The sequence below is a fragment of the Vicugna pacos genome, chromosome 6 (genome assembly GCF_048564905.1).
Source record: "Vicugna pacos chromosome 6, VicPac4, whole genome shotgun sequence".
NCBI lineage: Eukaryota > Metazoa > Chordata > Mammalia > Artiodactyla > Camelidae > Vicugna > Vicugna pacos.
The window spans coordinates 42,831,426-42,847,478 of NC_132992.1; the positions used below are offsets into that span (position 1 = coordinate 42,831,426).

A 16,053-nucleotide genomic window follows, 5' to 3' on the forward strand; every position below is an offset into this window, starting at 1 on the left:
ACCACTAAGCAACTGAGCAGAGACTTCAGTGGCCACATATGACAGAGAATACAGACCTTACAAAATCAGTTCAGGAAAATCACTTTAAAATGTTATGTAAATGAGCCAAAGGTAGCCTCTGTATATTGGCCCCTAGGTTGTGTGTTTCAAAAGTTTGACCTGTTAACTCAAAAGCCTGCTGGCACCAAACTCAGATTTTTACATATCCAATTATTTTATTTTTTTAATTTTTTAATCGAAGTATAGTAGATGTACAGGAAAATTATACAAGTTACAGGTGTACAACATAGAGAGTCACAACTTTTAAAGGTTACACACCATTTATACTTATAAAATTTTGGCCATATTCCCCATGCTGTACCAGACGTCCTTGTAGCTTATTTTATACCTAATAGTTTGTACTTCTTAATCCCCTGTCCCTACATTGCTCCTCCCCCTTCACCACTGGCTAGTCTGTTCTCTATATCTGTGTCTGCCTCTTTTTTTTGTTATATTCATTAGTTTTTTATATTTTTTGATTCCACATATAAGTGATATCACACTGTATTTGTCTTTCTCTGACTTATTTAAGTTAGCATAATGCCCTCTAATTATCTTAAAAATAACTCAAACAAGCAAAAATTTAAACCATTGAGAACCTTCCTGCTTTGTATACCCTGCAAAAACCTCACTTGACAGTTGTTACGCATTGATAAAATAGAGTCTTGTAGTTGTAAGATCCCAAGCTGCTATGGCCCTTTGGAGCCTTCTGCCCCAGACACTCCTCGCCGTGCTGCTGAGCAACATCTAGACATTTTTACTTTTGGAAAAATTTGCTTGAAAATGAACTACACCTAACAGAATGTGAATCAAAAATAGCTCAGAAATCAGGAGAAATTGTGCCACGAAAGGACTAACAGTAAACATCCAAACCGTTTAAACAGTTAAGTTTCAATAATGAATGAAAATGTGATCCTTGAAATGAAGTAAATATATAAAACATTTTTGGAAAGAAAACTATTTCAAAAATAATTTTTAACACAAATCTGGGCCTAACGCCACAGAACATGTTAGTAGCTAAGGTATATATTGTGCTGACAGTGTGACATATATCAAATTCTAATTATATGCTGCTTAAAAGACATGCATGGAAAGCAAAACAGGTGGCCCTCCATAAGAGGATGGATTCACCCATACGTATCAAAACCAAAGTCCTGACTGAAATATAGCAAATCAGGGCCAGTGGTGCGTTTAAGCATTGTTTAATCTGGTACTATTTATTTTGAGAATACATGAATGGGCTAACATTAGGAAATTGATCAGTGCTATTTGTCACATGCACAGGTTAAAGAAGAGAATAATTTGTGTCAAAAAGAACCTGATAAAATTATGCACTCGAAAAATGAAAGTATTAGAAATATAGAAATTGAAGATTCTTTAACATGGTGAAGAATGTCTCTGTCAAACTAAAGGTAATGACAAAAATTCTAGAAGTATTTATATAAAAGATAATGATCAGAAAGAATGCTTACTATTAACACTGTCCGCCATTTTTGATGGTCTTAAGTGTGTCCACAGATTCTTTGATACTGACCTTAGAAGCAGATTCTCCAGTCCAGTCAAGCCTTCAGATGGCTTACAGCCCCTGCTGACTTCTCAACTGCAACCTCATGAGACACCTAGGTTAGAACTACCCCACTAGTCTGCTCCTGGATTCCTGGCCCTCAAAAATGGTGAGATAATAAATTGTTTATTTTTTTAAGTTGCTAAGCTTTGGGGTAATTTGTTACACAGCAATATTGAATTAGTATGCCCTTGTTCAGACAGTTCTAGTCAGTTAATATCAAATCAATTAAATAATTCATAAAATGAGCTATGAAGAAGACAAAAGCAATGATTTTTAAAGAGTACATGAAATGGGTTGATGGGTTAAAATTTTTTAAGAAGCCAAAAACTAGAAGATATATGTGAACATTTCATTGACCTTGGAATTGGAAAACAAACACAACAAAAACATTGATAAATATAAAGGCAATGGTAGAAATATCATAAAGGTATCTAACATTTATTAAGCACACGCTATATTCTAGACATCAGGTCAAGCACTGTATATAACTCATTTTATCTTTACAACAACCCCATAAAGATGAGGAAATTGAGGTTCAGAGAAGTTTTTTTGCCTAAGTCTATAGCTAATTTATTGAGTTTAGACTTGTCTGAATGCAAAGCCTCTGCTCACAAGCATTTGTAGCATTCAAAACTCAAAAAAAATTGAAGTACAGTTGGCAAACTACAGGAAAGAAATTTTGACAAATGTGATAAAGGGTTAGTGTTTGGAATATATAAGGATGTACGAAAAATGTTTATCACAATGTTATTTATAAATAAAATGGAAAAACTTAAACACCCAACAGAAGAGAAATGGTGAAATGAATTATATGAATTCACAGAACTGAATTTTTTGCAACTATTAAACAATTATGGCTTCAACTCCATTAAAAAAATGAAGTCAGAGACCAGAAAAAAAATATTCACAAAACATATGGTGGTGGGTATATGGCTGTTCACCATAAAATTCTTTCAATTTGCAAACTTCCAGTGAAAATTTTTGTAGTAATATGTTAGAAAAAGTCATATTCCCAAAGAAATTACCGATACCTTGTCAATTTTCTTTTTTAAGCAAGATCGAATGTTGCCTATGTAACATTTAATTTAGAGAGGTTATGGAAGACAGCACAGAAATAGAGAAAAGTAGTGGTTACCTTGGAGTGTTTGGATAATGGGTATTTTTTATTTCCTTTTTTATATTTTCTTTACATTTTCTAAACTTTTTACAGTAAGAGAGAATGACTATTTTGATCAGAAAAAATATATCTTATCACCCAACATTCTTAAAAACAGTTTCAAGAAGGCAGGTTTTAAGTTAGAGCACAGAGGAACACTTTCTAACAGAACTGCATACAGACAAAATAGACCTCTCAGATGGCACGGTTTCCCACTTCCTAAGGACCACCGTCCAGGCTGGAAGACCACAAGAAGGAATATTTTAGAGAAGGCAAATCCGTTACCATAAGCCCATTACTGCAAGGCATCGGGGACTTAAGGGCATCTTCAAATTCTGAGACCTGTATGTGAAACAGAAAGCACTTATAGAAATGAAAAGACCTCTTGAGTTTTCCTAATCTATTCCAAACTCAGTACTACTCCATGAAAATAAAAACGCTAATCCAAGACTTCCCGTACCAGCACACACTCACCTGGTTCAGTATGTAACAGGAAAGTCATTCTAGACACCACATCAGAGTGGTTTTGACATCTTAGCTATGCTATAGGTAGGGTGGAGTCCTGACAACCCTTCATATTTGCAAAGTGAGAGTGAGCAGGGCGCTTCAACATATACTATCTCATCCAAGTCCAACAACCCTGAGACACGTTAGGGGAAGAAGGGCTTTCCAGAGCCGAATGCAGAACCATTACTCAGGGACACCCGGGCACTGACTGTGCTTTTTACCTGCCTATGTGGATGGTCCTTTTTGTGCTGCATTTGGTTCAAGAGCTGAGAGCCTCCTGGTGTTTGTAAACATTTCCTCAAAGAGATGCACCGAGTTAGTTCAAGTATGTTTTTCTGGTTTAGTACTATAATCAAAATGTGGTTTCTTCCTTAATCCTTTCAGCATCATATCTGGAAGGAGTGTCAGTGTCCCTGAATGCCCCGTGAGGACCCCAGGGGAGGAGGAGGAGCTGGACTGAGGTGCACCGCCTTAACTCCTGCCCCAGGTCAGTCTCTCATCCGAGGCTGCGTGATAGCAGCTGGGCGTGCTGGGGTGTAGGGGCTTTTCCTGTTGATGAGGCGTTTATCTTCAGTGATGCACACTGATACTATGGTCTCTGTTTTTCTGACTTTTAATTAATTAATTTTTTTTTTTTTTTTTTTTGGAGACAAGGAAACTGAAGTTGGAGGGATTAGGTAGAAGAACTGGAATGTGTGACACCAGTGCTGTTGTTGGAGCCTAGGTGAGAGCAACATTTTCTGAGCATTATGCAAGTGAATTCCCACTGAAACCAATAAAATCCTTTAGGTTTACCACCAGCTGTAAGAAACGAACCAGAAGAGTACTAATTAACACCCTGAATTTATTTGAAGTTTAAAAATATTCTCAATGCTATAAGTGCTGCTCTGCATTGTGACAACTTTTTGCTGTGAGGACAAGGCCACGTGCAGCCAAGATGATACATTAGGTGGTCTCCTTCGCCCAAATGGCCATGGAGGGCTGGAAGAAAGAGCTCTGGCCTTTGTACTTTTGATTGATGCTCAGTTTAAACTAGGACTTTTTTTTTCTTGTCTGAGACACTCTGTCTGCCTGTCCTGTTTATAAAGAGGGGCCAAGATAGGCCAAGCAAGAGAGTTTGGAGTGAGTGTGCAAATCCACTACAACAAAATGTACAACAGTCCAATAAATACTGTAACATGTTTGGAATGCTCCCAGTGAAAAATCAGAAGGGGATGGAGGCAACAGCATATTTCAGGAGTCCAAAATCTGAACTTTGAAAAGAGATTCTACACCAAAGCTTGGAGAACTGTCAACAGAATCTATTAAAGGTGGGACTAGCGGACATGAATTTTTCCAATTCATACCTTCAAAGCTGAACTGAGAAAAATAAGTTGAAACGAGAAAAAAGAAAGAATCTGAGAGCCCTCTCCTGTTACTACCAAGCTGGTATTTTCCATGAGGGAAGGACCATGTTTGTCTTGTTTACCTCTGTATGTTCAGCATGAAGGATGATTTTCAAACACCATCACAGCTGGTACAGCACAGCAAGTCCCTGCCAGTCAGAGCCCGTGATGGTCAGGATGCTGCACCAGTGGGTTCCAGCTGATGATCAGCCCTGCCCAAAGCCCAGAACAGTGCATGGTGTAGACTAAATGCTCTGTCAGCAATTTAGGGGGGGCCAGTTTTTGGGGGAGAGTGGAGAGGGTGGAGGTAACTAAGTTTATTCATTTAATTATTTTTTTTAAATGGAGGTACTGGGGATTGAACTTACCTCCTCATACATGCTAGGCATGCACTCTACCACCTGAGCTATACCCTCCTCCCATCAGCAATTTTTGAATGAATAAATGAATGTAGGATGTTTTTCATAAACAAACAAAAAAGTCCAATATAGAATATTTCTTGTGTTCAACTACGTTCTATTAAAGTGGAGTAAATTTTGTCTTTACTGAGCCCAGGGTCCCTCATGTTTGAGCCTTGGAACTGAGCAAGCAAGCCCATTGCCTGTTCCCCGATAACAGTGACTGGAGAATTAACTGCTTCAGGTTGTCACAGCCCCAACTAAGTCCTACCAAGAAAGAACTCCAGAGGAGCAATGTCATCCCATTTTTCCAAATACTGAAGCCCATCAGGGCACCTACAAACCTGTATTTCCTGATGATCTCGAAAACTCGGCATGCAGCCCTTGGCCGATCTCAGGGCATGCCTGATGGCTGAGGGCAGAGGGGACTGCGAAGAGGGCTGCCCACTCCAGAACCTCAGGGCCCTCAGAAGCCACCCTACCTCTTTGCATTCACTTGCCCTAAATACTTCTCCAACTCTAGGTTTGCCTGAAATCATTCAATTAGAGATTTATTTCTTAAACTTGGCTTCTGTTAAAATGCCATACCCCTGAGGGAGTTAATAGCAACTTTCAACTCAGTGTGAAGATGTTTATCAGATTCCCTTATGAAGAAGGTTGTGATTGAGCAGAAAAACACTTCCAGGAAAGTGGGAAAGCAACGAAGAGGAAAACTCATTTCCCAAAGGGGAGCTGGGCACATGGGTGCACTGGGGTTACACATTTTCTCTGGCTGGCCTTGGTCTTAAGTGTTAAAATGCTCTCCATCCCTATCGTGAAATCTTACCTACTTCTCCAAGAAAATATTCCAATCAAAAACCACATCAAATTTGTGTGTGCCCAATTTTTCTCTACCTTGACCAAATACAGGAAATGAATCACTTTGCAAAGCACACAGAGACCCGCCAAAGCAATCGGCAAATTGTGTAACTCTGTCCCAGCTCTCAACTCTATGTATTCAGCAAGAACGTCAAGAGAAACCTCATTCCTGTCCACCCTCTCAAATGCACACGCCCAGGTTTGTTTTCTTTTTTTGTAGACTTGTGGGCTTTAACTTTGTAATCTCCAGTTTGTGGAACAAGCAGAACACAGTAACACCCCACCTGTTTTGTGCTTTTTCATAGTATTTTGTCCTTTATTGAGATACACTGGAATAGTCTTTTAACTAGGAAACTAGGAAAATATAGATGGTACCTCCTTTCCTTGTGCGTGCACATGCGCGCATGCACACACACACACACAGAGGCTTTTATAACCATGTGACTGGGAATTGGTGGCCTGTGTAACCCTATTTTTAGCAAAATATGAAAAACTTGAAGGACAGGGGAGAGAACTGATTTTCCTGAATCATTCAGCCAAGCTATTGGCAAAGCGTGGGACTAGACTCTGGTTTCAGATATTCTGTTTTATTCTTGTTTACTGAGTTATACTAACCATGGAGATGCACGAGCCTTTCTGTTTCTGAAGCTGTTTTTAAAGCGACCAAAGTAAGCAGGTATATTATCTTTGCTAAGAGATGGTGTGATGTTCTCTCAAACTATACTTATCACTGAACACAAGTACAGGATCTTTATAAAGTTCCTGTGGCATTACTAAACTTTTAACTTCAAAAAGCATACGAGGTAGACATGATCGTAAACTGTAAATGGGATTTAAAGGCAAATTCAATTTTCTTCTTAGAGCTGTCATGAACTTCAATTCTGCTGGCCATATTTCATTTGTCACAGGATCTGAAATGAGTACACATTGTGTGCAATTGTGTAATGTAGTTGTCCTGAGCTTTAATACATTTACTTTTGAGTACCGTTTACAGATTGTTTCTCTAACACGCACACCCTGAGTTATTAAAGTTTAAAAGTGCACAAGGCCCTTAGGAAGACCCTGTTTATAGCTCAAGTACAGAGCACAGGAATTCTGGCTAAATTACCTCTTTTTGCTGTCAGCCTGTTCTCCTTCATTTCAGACAGGCTACAATATCCGGAGAACTGTATGTTCCCCTTCAACGAAAAGAAGATATTCTTAAACTCTAGTATTTAGGGAATAACTGGTGCTAAAAGGCATGACTTCGTTTTTAAAGTGCCTTGATTCTCAGAATATATGGATAATGTCAAGATCTGACATAGGAAGATTAGACATTGACAAAGGAAGATGAGTTAGAGCAGTAAATCAGATAATCAGAAGGCTGACCATCCCCTACATATGTGCCATTCAACAGCTACAAACTTAGATTCTGCCATTTCTTCAAGGTCCATGCAAATGCTTATCACGTTTCCTGAATACTCTTAGTTCACAAGAATGCAGCCCTTCTCTGCATTCCTAAAGCGTCTTTAAGTTGAACCTGAACTCAGAGAGTCCTCAGAGTTCATTGGCCAGTTCATAGAAAAATTGGACCTAGAACCCACAACTATTCTCTTTTCTCTAGATCCTGCCTTCGTCCTGTGGTAGAGGGTGGTCTAATTTGTAGCTTAGAGGGAAAACCCAGATCCAGGGAAAAGGAAGATTCAGAGATGTCTAAAGCTTTGAACCTGGGTGGCTTAGAGAATATGGAGAGCTCACACTGAAGAAAAGGTAACAGGTTTCATTTTAAACATGTTGAGTTTGAAAAGATGGTAGAACCTTTAATCCATTGGGTCTGGTTGGGTCAGGATTCTTAGAATGATAAAGGGTAGAAGCTTTCTGTAAAGGCCAGGAATCTCTGTTGAAGAATGGACAATGAAAAAAAAATCAAAACAATAATATTCTGTGACAAGTGAAAATTATATGAAATTCAACTTTTAGTGTTCATTGGAATACCACCATGTCTGTTCATTTATATATCTTCTGTGGTTGCTTTCATGCTACATCTGCAGACTTAAGTGGTTACAACAGAGACCACATAGCCCACAAAGTCTAAAATATTTACTGTGTGACTCAGGAAAATTTTGCTGACCCTTGTCTTAGGTCTTTAAGTATTCAGACATCTGAAGATGGCTTCTGATTCATAGCATGCCCGTTTCCCTCTCCATCCATCCATCCATCTGTTCATGCATTCATCTGTCCATCCATCTGTCCATCCATCCATCTGTCATCCATTCATCCACCTATCTATAGCCAGTCAGCCAGCCTGCCAGCCATCTAATACCTATCAAGTATATACTTATGGAGTTCTAAAGAATCCCAAGACCTAATAATACATGCCCTCAGTACCAGTGCTATATAGCAGTGCCACCTCCTGTAGAAAGACTTTGGCATTTTGTTGGAGTATAAAGTACTTCACAGGGTAGTTGAGGTCTGATTTTCGGTATCCTTAGTTTCCTCCTCAGCAGAGTCCTCTTCTCAGGGCTCAGCCCTTCCTGTGGCTGGAGGAGGAATTCGTCTTTGAGATGGGGGTGGGACTGAAGCTGCAGCTGTCCTGCCAGGGACGAGAAGGATTGCTGAGGTTGGGACCCAGGCTGAGCCTGAGGAGCTGCAGCTTTTGCCAGGCTGACTGGGGCTTGTTTCTCCAGCTCTACTATGACTGTCATGAGCCTTATACACCTTCCCTTTTGTATCTTCCTCCATTAAAAAAAAATAATGAAAATTAAAAATGTTATGAGTGCATGGGTATAAACATGAATACAAACCAGTTTGGGTTTATTATGGTTACTATATGCATTTTTTTTCTGACTTTAAAAGACATTTCAGTTAACCTTTTTGCAGGTCCCTAATGTATTGGGGGCCAAGGCACTGTGCCTACTGTGCTGTCTGGGTAAATCAGCCTTGGCTCGGAGCTCTCAAGTCTTCCAGTGGAGAGGGCTCCTGCCAGCCAGGGGAGAGCTCAGAAGCATGGGGGCACAGCCTAAATCCCTTCAATGAAGCTCTGATTTATAAGGAGAGTTAGAGGCTGAGCCTCCAAAGAATACAGCTCCAGCTGTGCTAGTGGGCCCCAGGACTGGTGAACCGCATTAATGTCTCCTGCTTCTAGGTATCATGTCTAGCTTGGTTCCTCAATAAATGGACTTTTTAAAATTAGAATTTTATAGTTTTTAAAAATTCTGTTGAATTGTTTGGTAGGAATCAATGATGGAGTTCATAATGGAATTTTTCAGTGATAAAGATTATCCTAGGCTTATGTTTTAAAGTATAATGCATTCTCATATAATTTGAGCTACTCGAGCAGCACTGCCTTATACCACGTTATGCTCTCTTTCTGTCAGTTTCACATATGGACAACAACTTGGTTCTCACTGAGTTTAACCCACTTGGACCCTAACCTTGTCCCCTCTCACTCTGTATAATTTTGGTATTTACTTTGAAGAACAGAAATCTGAGGTTTCTCTTATTGTTTCTTCACTGTAGACTATCCTGTCTTTTTTTAATTTGAGGGAGCTGAGGATGGGAAGGATGCTTTAGATATTATTCTTCATTGAAAGCAGTGGCCCTAAGAATAGTGGCCCATGGCGCACTTACATGGGATCATCCACCACCCTGTAGCCTGATTTGCTGACACTTCAAACCTGTGAAACCTGCAGACATCTACGCTCCACACCCAGTTCTAATACCGCCACTTTCCCAGCTCTGCCCCAGCCTAGACTGCTGATTGATAGGGAGTGTCCTTGCCAGGACCCTGTGTGCCACTGCTCATTCTTTTCAACACCTTCACTTTATTTCTTTCTTATTGATCTTTTGCAAAGGCACTTATTGGTCTCTTGCATAGAGGAAATACGGGGTCAATGTGGGACAATATTTCTGCTTCTTCCAAATGCATCCAGTTTCAGGGAAATGAATACTCTCTTACGATGTTATCAGGAGTACAAATTATTACAATGGTTTTGGAAGACCATTTCAAAATACACATTACAAGCTTAAAACTGTAAATGCTCTTTTTTTGGCCCCAGTAATTCTACCTTGTACCTTAAAAATATCCCTAGATTGTGAAATACATATAGCCATTAAAGTAATGCAATAGATACATATTTAAATAGATAGGAATTATTAATTATATATGGAAAAGGAGGAAAAAAGTCAAACCTACATGTATAGCATTATCCCAAATTTGTTCAAATTTTGAAAAGATATATGTATATTTATGCATAGAAAGAAGCATATGTTTATGTTTTTGACCCAAGGTATATATGCATTTAATCAAACATATATATACATATATATATGTATGTACATTTATCGTATATATAATCAAATTCCAAAAACCATGTATTAATATCTAAAATTTTTAAATGATAAAATAAATGTTGGCATCACTATACAATGAAACTCAACACAGCAAAATATATATCCGTGCAAATGGATGTTTATTAGCATGGAAATTCATTCAACATATATACATTAAAAGAAAAAAACAGCTGCATGGATTGTATTATAATGATTCCTTTTTGTGAAATAACATATGTACGTATTTGTGCTCAGTCTACAAACCTGTAATTTTACAGAGGCAAGCTAAAAATAATATGGTTCTAATTTTTAATGATAAAAAGTATATGTAGGAAAATATTAATGGTTATTATCTCAAGGTGGTGAGATTTTGGATGATTTCATCTTTCCTTTGTATTTCTGGACTTTATGTATTTTTTACAATGCACACTAATTACTTTTGTCCTCAGAGAACTAACAATGATGTATTTAAAAATGCAGCATCTGCACAGTAGTGGAAAGCTGCCCCAGGTGTGTCTTTGTCCCAAGCCAGAGAGGAGAGAGCCTTGATGAAACCATGTACCTCCCCACATTTTCTGTGTGGTATTGAGTTAGGAATGCTTCCAGCTACAAGTAACAGAAAACCTAACTGTGGAATAGACTATAACAACATTTATTTACCCATTATGTCCAGAAGTAGGCAATTTTTAAGATTGTCCTGGCAGTCCAACTGTTACCAACTTTCTAAATTTCTGCTCTGCCATCTTTAGAGCTGTTGGCTTTCTATCCACATGCATGTCCCGGTGTGGTCTTAAGACGGCAGGCCTCGCACTTTCACATCTTTTACATTCAAGGCACTAGGTAGAAGGAGGGGACTGCATTGACATGTCCAGAAAACAAGTCTTTCGGGGCAAGGGAGAAGGAACTTGGAAAGAAAGCTGTTGTACAAGCCAATCAGAAATGTTGGCCACAGGTAGGAAGGAGCTGTTCTCTTTGTTGAGAACATACGCTGATTATTATTATTTTTTAATTACAACTTCCTTGATTTTATAATTAGTAAAAAAAATTCCTTCAAGATGCTAGAAATGAGTTATTTTTCAATCAGTGTGAGTTTTTCTTTTTCTTTCAGGAGGCTGAGCATGAATACATCAGTGTACACTATGTAAGAGATGACTGAAATGGAGTTTCTTGAGTTTCAAACATTCACATCCTTTATTTCATATAAGCAGGGGAGGTAAGTAAGTATGTAAGGTTAAAAAAGTAAGTAAGAAAAGCTATTCCAAAAATTTTACATATGATATGTGAAGAGAGCTAGAAACTAAATGATAAGGAAGACAGATGGTCCTAAGCTGGAACATATTAATGATGCTCAAGGGTAACTAAGAGTAAGCTGGACACAGCACAGCAGTACCTTAGTCCAGAGCAAACACAATTCACTTTTATCCAGTTTGATTCCACTATATAGTCTAATGGTAAAAGAGCATTTAAGAAATAAAAGACACATCATCTAGAAAACATTTTGGAAATTGAAGAATTTCTTTCATTTCATTGTGACTATAACCACCTCAACCCTCACCTTTCTTTAGTGTGAATATTGCCTTGAGTTAAGCAATTTTGTCTTATTCTCCTATCCATAAAATGGGAATTATTCTATATAGTCCCTGCCTTGCTAAATGTTACTTCAATTAGTTTGTTAATGTTCATAAAAAGCTTTTTAAGATGAAAAAGTACTAAGTTTTAATATTAGTTCTTCTAATGCTGTATTTAGTACACAGTGGGTAAATCTCAAAACAAAAAAAAAAAAACCCCAAAAGCCAATGAAACAAAAAACCCCGATAAAAGGTTGAAACTCTGTGTCGGTAGCACTTAGCTGGTGATGTGGCTAGCTAAATGGCTGTGAGTCTGTTTCAGTGTTCTCCCAAATGAGATGAATCCAGAAAATAAAAATTAAGTGAGTTTCACTTAGAAGCGAGCTGCATTTAGTGATGGAGTTCAACTGACCTGCAGGCTTTGAATATTCAAGCAGCAAGACTTTGTTTGTGCTGCGTCAGTATCACTTTTGTCGTATCGTTTAATTCATTCTAGCCTAACAGTCCTTGTTACTGTTTTCCCATTATTTCCTACAGACAACCATTGTTGAACAAATAAATTGTACTCCATCGTATGTGTTGCTTGAATTTTCAACCAGTGATTCCTCAGCATTTATGAACAGCCTTTCTGCACAATATGAACTTGTAATCTGCACTGAAATTTCCCCCAGAGGTTTCATATGTGTATATGTTTCCTCCCTAACTACAGGAACAGAAGCTACTTCCTTCACTTTCTTTAGAATTCCTAATGAAAATGTTGTTAATCTGACAAATATAATACTACCCTTCCTGTTTATGTTTGCATAATAGTTAATACCATTTTCAAAGCATTTTTCCTATCGATCAGTTCGTTTGATCTTCATTGGGGATGTGTGTGTGTTAATTTGCCTGTGAAAAATATCTACCTCAGACATATTTATACCACTTTTTCCTTGCCAAATGAAAAAGAAATCTTAGAATCAATTCATGATTTATGAGGTCTTTAGAAAAATGTAAAGTTAATATTTTTGTAAGATTACTCATTTTTCTCTATGCATAAAACTTCAAGGTAGGAATATTAGGAGAATTCAGGCGAGAGAGGTTCAAGGATATGCCCAGTTATATGCTGTTTGGTCAATGGCATGAGACCAGAACTTGGAGAAAGTCACTCTGCATTGGTAGGAATGGTCTTAGGTGAACATTCTTGTTAAATGCCTAAGAAAGCCATGAGGAGCTGGACAGTCTTTAAAAATGACTTTTTTGAAGCACGAGAGATCATCCTACCAGCAATTATTAAGCACCTCCTAAGCCAAGCACTCTCTATAAAAATAACCAAGGTCTACTCCCTTCCCTTGAGAAGCTGCCCCTGCAAGCCCCTGGAGACATCCTTTGAGAAATCAGATCAAGCCATATTCCGCTGAGCCTGGCTCAGCATGGAGGATGCCAGGCACTGGGGGAAGGCAGATGCTGGGAAGGAGTAAGAAACATTTCACATTAGAGTAAATCCTTGTCAATGAATGGAGATAGAAAGATACCAATAACTTCACATAAAACTTATTAGCACTCATCTTACTATATTACAATAATTTATTTGTGTGTTTATCACTGATTGCCACTAAACTCTGAGCTTCTCATTGCCATTAACCATTTTAGGACTGATACTGCTGGCTGACACTAAAATCATTCTCCGCTTCTTCCTCAGCATCAGAATCCCGACTATTGAAGAACAAAATTCAACTGAGTACATTTTAAAGGTCTTAATAGCTTTATTCAGCAATTCATGAACTGGGCAGCATCCAATCTAGCAGACAGAAAGGAGCTCCGAGGCGCTGTACAGAATGTAAGACTTTTAAATTCTGTTTTTTAAATTAAAGCACCCTTAGTTATAATGTGTCAATTTCTGGTGTATAGCACAATGTCGCAGTCATGCATATACATACATATATTTGTTTTCATATTTTTTCCCTAAAGGTTATTACAAGATATTGAACATACAGGTCCCTGTGCTATACAGAAGAAACTCTTAAAAAATCTATTTTTATATATAATGGCTAACATTTGAAAATCTCAAACTCCCAAATTTATCCCTTCTCACTCCCTTTCCCCAGTAACCATAAGATTGTTTACTATGCAAGTCTGTTTCTGTTTTGTAGATGAGTTCATAGTGTCCTTTTTTTTTTTTAAGATTCCACATATGAGTGATATCATATGGTATTTTTCTTTCTCCTTCTGGCTTACTTCACTTAGAATGACATTCTCTAGGGACATCCATGTTGCTGCAAATGCGTTATGTTGTCATTTTTATGGCTGAGTAGTATTCTATTGTATAAATATGCCACATCTTCTTTATCCAGTTCTCTGTTGATGGACATTTAGGTTACTTCTATGTCTTGGCTATTGTATATAGTACTGCTATGAACATTGGGGTGCATGTATCTTTTTGAATTAAGGTTCCCTCCAGATATATACCCAGAAGTAGGATTGCTGGATCATATGGTAAGTCTATTTTTAGGTTTTGAGGAATCTCTATGCTGTTTTCTACACTTGCTGCACCAAACTGCATTCCCACCAGCAATGTTGGAGGGTTCCCTTTTCTCCACACCCTCTCCAGCATTCAAAGACTTTTGAATGATGGCCATTCTGACTGATGTGAGGTGATACCTCACTGTAGTTTTGATTTGCATTTCTCTGATAATTAGTGATATTGAGCATTTTTTCATGTGCCTATTGGCTATTTATATGTCTTTGTTGGATTGCTTGTTTAGGTCTTGTGCCCATTTTTGGATTGGGTTGTTTGTCTTTTTTGTTATTAAGTTGTATGAGCTGTTTATATATTCTGGAAATTAAGCCTATGTCAGTCACATCATTTGCACATATTTTCTCCTATTCCATAGTTGTTGTTTTGTTTTCTTATGGTTTCCTTTGCTGTGCAAAAGCTTATAAGTTTAATTAGGTCCCATTTGTTTATTTTTGCTCTTATTTCTATTGCCTGAGAGAACATTTCTACTGCCCTAGGAGAACGTTGTTAAGATTTATGTCAGAGAATGTTTTGCCTATGTTTTCTTCTAGGAGATTTATCATGTCTTATGTTTAAGTCTTTAAGCCATTTGAGTTTATTTTTGTGTATGGAGTGAGGTAGTGTTCTAACTTCATTGCTTTACATGCTGACGTCCAGTTTTCCCAACACCACTTGCTGAAGAGACTGTCTTTTCTCCATTGTATATTCTTGCCTCTGTCAAAGATTAATTGACCATAGGTGTGTGGGGGTTTATTTCTGGGCTCTCTATACTGTTCCATTAATTTGTATGTCTGTTTTTATGCCAATATCATGCTGTTTTGATATCTGTAGCTCTGTAGTATTGTCTGAAGTCTGGGAGGGTTATTCCTCCAGCTTTGTTCTTTTTCTTCAACATTGCTTTGGCACAGAATAAAAGACTTTTATAGGCAGAAGGGAACAGGAGCAGGGAAGTCATAGAAGGCAAGAGTGGATTGGTTATTATGCAATTGCTTTCCTCATATGGAGCAAAGGGAAGTCTTGGACCTGAGCCTGGTAACTGATTGATTGACCTAAGCCTTGCTTTCCTGGGAGAGCTGACCAAAGACACTCAATTAAGTTTTGGTTTGCTGACCTGGAGCTTAGCATGAGCGACTCCATCTTGGGCTTAATCTAGTTACTTTAATATGACTTTTTGGCTGAATGAGTGACACCAGAATAAAGTCTACACTTCCCAGTCTCCATGCAGCTAGGTATGTGACTAGATTCTGGCCAAAAGATGAAAGGGGGATTGTTAAGTGGGAGTTGAGGAAGACTCCTTAAGAGGAAGGAGACTTTGCTTCCATTTTTCATCCTGCTGCCTGGGATACAGATGTAATAACTATCTTGACCATGAGATGACCTTGAGCGTGAAAACCAAAATAGGAGAGAAAGAAAGATTCTGGACCCCTGATGATTTTTTGGAGCTCTCCTCCTCTAGGCTGCCTCACTCCCATCTTATTTTGCGTAAGAAAATAGATTGAAGTCTATTTAAGCCACGTAGTCAAGTTTCCATTAATAGCAGCTGAATTAAACCCTAACCAATACTCATCATATTTCTGTATTCAAAACAGATAGCATGGTGCCTAAATGATAGGTGCTCAAAATGTATGCATTTTAAATTGTATTTAATTACTTACATCTGCCTTATTGCAAAAAGAGTTAAAGATGTGGTGCTAAATAAATGGCTGTAAAAATTGAAATTATACCAGTTTACCAAGGAAGAGCATAATAGCCAAATCAGGAAAACAA

At 38.1% G+C, this 16,053-nt stretch overlaps 1 long non-coding RNA gene across 5 annotated transcripts in view; it reads left to right on the forward strand.

Annotated features, from left to right (window-relative positions):
• Positions 1–16,053, forward strand: part of LOC140696891 (uncharacterized) — a 78,758-nt gene that overhangs the window by 16,878 nt on the left and 45,827 nt on the right. For 2 of the 5 annotated variants that reach the window (XR_012073521.1, XR_012073524.1), the window contains 6 exons: positions 1,324–1,451; positions 1,547–1,712; positions 3,654–3,756; positions 3,924–3,993; positions 11,330–11,434; positions 13,471–13,608. This is a non-coding gene — a long non-coding RNA (uncharacterized lncRNA). Of the gene's footprint in view, positions 1–1,323; positions 1,452–1,546; positions 1,713–3,653; positions 3,757–3,918; positions 3,994–5,961; positions 6,110–11,329; positions 11,435–13,470; positions 13,609–16,053 lie in introns of all 5 variants that reach the window. The other 3 variants (XR_012073522.1, XR_012073523.1, XR_012073525.1) reach the window with 3 other exon arrangements.